This window comes from Oryzias latipes, chromosome 21 (genome assembly GCF_002234675.1).
Source record: "Oryzias latipes chromosome 21, ASM223467v1".
NCBI classification, from domain to species: Eukaryota; Metazoa; Chordata; class Actinopteri; order Beloniformes; family Adrianichthyidae; genus Oryzias; species Oryzias latipes.
Window position 1 is genome coordinate 1,446,748 of NC_019879.2, and position 4,059 is coordinate 1,450,806.

Genomic DNA, 4,059 nt, shown 5'->3' on the forward strand with positions numbered 1-4,059 from the left:
AACAATGCCCACCATTGAACTTTCAATGGGCGCCTTCATTTAACAACTGGGATTTATTAGTGCAGAGTCCAGCAGCCATGGTAACCCTACAACACTTCGCATGAGCATCGATGCATTTGCATGCAGAATCGTGGAGCTGCTAACCCGCTGGGACTGTGTTTGAGGTGCACGTTTAGCAGCTGACTCATGATGCTCTCACCTTTTCCAGTCCAGGCCTACAGTGCTATTTACTTAAGAAGTTATAATTTCAATGAGCTGGATTATGAGGCACACCGCTTCACATCTGGGAATGATTTTTGTCCAAGCTTACAGCCTCGTTCCCCATTCTGAGTACAGTTCTGACAGGGTTACACAGAACAGAGGCGGCAAGTTTGACAAATGGACAAGAACTCCTACATGCAGATACAAAATCACCACAACGTGGAGATGGGAGCCCTTTCTGTTTAGGGGGAAAAACTGTTTCATGTTTATGACTGCAGCAAACGAACAGACAAGGCAAAGAACCGTGGCTCAGGGAGAAAGATGGTGACCTGGAACAGGGAGCCCAAGCCTTTTTCTGAAGTTAGAACGTTTAGTTAAAAGCCGAGCATTCTTCAGACTGACAGGGTAGAGCTCTGTTTGTGTTCCCTCATTTATTGCGGGAGTAATTTTCTAAAAATGACTCATGATAGACCTGCAAGTCAGCATCTCTTCAGGGGTCGCCACAGCGAATCAGCATTCACTGAACCACACAGGTGGTTTGGCAGAGATTTTTATGCCGGATGTCCTTTCTGACACAAACCTGTACTGTATCCAGGGAGACCCAGATTCAGGCCCCCTTGTGGATTCATAGGTACGCAGTAGAGACAAGGGTCTTGCCTGCAATCCATGATATACGGAAGGGGAGGGGGAGCAGAGTCAAAGCTAAACATTAAATCTTCATTTATTTAGATCACATATGTCAAACTCAAGGCCCGGGGGCCAAATGCGGCCCTCCATGTCATTTTATGTGGCCCCCGAGAGCATAAAAGTTTTTGATTTCTTAAAATAAAAAATAAAAATTGGTGTGTATTTATTCATATCTAGGGGGAATCTGCCTTGAAATATCGGATTGGTCATCTATACATCAGGACTTAAACACTGTCCATATAACCTAACCTGACAGAATCAAATTTAAAAGGATTTATGCTAGAATACTAGCAAACATGTTTTCTATGCAACTGTAATTGTCACTTTCAAAAGTTATAATAAATAAATAAATTAGTTGTTTAACATTAAGGAGTAGTTACATGTATGTTTCATTACATTTAGTTACATGTACAAGTTATATCCGGCCCTTTGAGGACAACCACTATGCTGATGTGGCCCTCGGTGGAAATGAGTTTGACACCCCTGATTTAGATAGTTTAAAAGGCAGAGAACATATGGCCTATAACAGACTCTGTTAGGCGTCTGAAGTAAAGAGATTATCGTAAACAGTTAGTTATAGATAGGCTCCAGCAGCCCCGTTACCTCAAAAGAGAACAAACGGATTAGAAGATGAATGAATGAATGAATGAATGAATGAATGAATGAATGAATGAATGAATGAATGAATGAATGAATGAATGAATGAATGAATGAATGAATGAATGAATGAATGATTGAATAGTCTGTCAGTCTTATGGCAAAAACTGACGGTAACAACCATTGATAGATAATTGTATAGGAAAAAATTATATCTAATTTCCTGCGGGGTTTTAGATAAGATCCTCCTGTTTCACCTGTTAAAAACCTAGCAATGCGTCAGGCAAAGTTTCAGGGCAAGTTTGCTCAAAAGACCACAAATGTTGACTTGTTTTAGTCTCACATACAGAGGAGCCTTTTAAAGTGAGACCCATCTCTGGATATACAGGAACAATATGCGGGGGGAGATTTGTAAACATATAGAAGATTTGTTCCTCTTCAGTTTCCAGCTGTGTGAACAGTAAAGACTTCTGTTCTGAAGCTGAATGTTTCCATAAAGCATTTTTGTAACAGTTTCTCACAGTTCGTGACCTATAAACTGCAGTTTCTTTGGCACACAATGTTTTTTGGTCAAGAAATCTTTGTTCTGAAAGCATCTTTATAGCACACACATTTGTGTTTTCACAAACAGGAAACCATTTTGACAGTCCGTCTCTGAGTTATTAGGCAGCTTTGTTGAAACCCAGCTTGTTTGTGAAAATATTAAACTGTTCACTGATGTGAGCATCCTTAGGGAAAGAAAGACAATGCAAATGTGTAACAAACTCACTTCATGATCATTTTGGTAAATCCAAGGAGCTGCTGTGATAGTCCTTTCATCGCCATTTCCTTTGGTTAAGAAAGAAAAAAGACACTGCCATATTGCTCATTTGAATTGTGTAAAGAAAAGATGTTTCCAGGACCCACTCACCAGCTTGATAAGATAAAAAAGGTTTTCCAACTTTAAACCTTAAAAAATAAAAACACTAACTGTAGAAGAGGAGCTCAGAGTCAACAAAAGGCATCCCTGACAATTTGGCTCTTCTCTGTATAGCTTCACATTCTATTTTTGTCATCAGCATATCTGAGCCTAACGTGTTCACACTGGCAGACAAACTCCTCTTAAGATAACTACTTTATACGTATTTGTTTAGGCGGGTTTTTAAAACAACCATTGAAACCATGAGCGCCACAGACGCCAAGCTACACGTGTGATAAAAAACTTTTCCATGGAAAGCTTCCAGAATAGGGGATTCCCGTAAAGTGCTGGTGCTGCAGAGCTTATTACAAACAGAGTCTGGGCCTAAAGCTGACATTGCTGTGCAGATCCTATTGTTATGACAGGAAGATGCTGCCATGCCGTGCTTCTGATGGTCATGCATCACCAATAATACTCGCCATCCAACGGGGGCTCCAGGACACCTTTAGTTTTTTAACTTGTCCTGTCCAGCAACTGAGCAAACAGATTAGAGCTAGAGGCCTCTTGTGTTGGACAGATGTTACTGTTACAGTAGGGGGTTAGGAATCCTCTGACATACAAGGTGTATATTTGTTTATACTATGGTCCAGGTGAATACTTGATTCTGATTGGCTAAAGGGTGTGGTTAATAAGTGATACACCACACGCAGTTTTATAAAGTTATACTTTTCAAGTTGGTTCTAGGAGTGTAGGGAAAATGGATATGGTGATATATCATGTGGTGATACTTTTATCAATTTAAAATGCAGTCAAGACTGTGTTTATTTAATTATTTATGAGCCTCTTTAGCGTCTGACTCTTGTTTTCCACATAAACCCCTGACCGCTAATTGGCAGCAGAGAACACTGAGCCTCTTTGAGCACTGCACCAAAACTACAAGAAGTGTTAAATGCTAAATGTTTAGGCAACATTGCAGTTTTTGATGTTATGACACATGTACAATTTAGTTTTTGCTTGGGATGGATACTGAACCGAAATTCTGTGCCACTGTCACAAGAACAGGCAGATGGTTGGATCCAAGTGCAGCAGGTTTATTAGCTGAGCTAAAATTCCACAAAGCTAAATCAGGGTCAGGCAGGCGGGGGTCAATAACAGGCATGAGATCATCCGAGGAAAGACGGGGTGGTCAAGATCCAGGGGAGAGTCGGGGCAGGCGGCAGGCAAACAGAGTCAGAAACCCGGTCAGGAGACAGGAGATCAGGTCCAGATACAACTCTCTGTAAGGAAGGCAGAGTGACACAAACAATACTTCACACTTGATTTAGATGGCTGCTGCAATGTGCCGTGGGGCCCGTCAGGATGCACTTGACTCTTTAACCAACCATGATCTTAAATGGAACACCCTCCCCCTACTGCATCACACAGAAGACATTTGTCTTCTCTTCTCTATAACTTAACTTATAACACCTTAAGGAACACCATTATACTTAAATGATGTTACTTCCAGCACTGTCATCTATAAACCCTTTCTGTGAGAAACTGATGCTTGAAAAAGGCTCCTAGGTAGATAGATCTTTATTTGTCATTGTCATGCATACAATGAAATTTATATATATATATATATATATATATATATATATATATATATATATATATATATATATATATATATATAT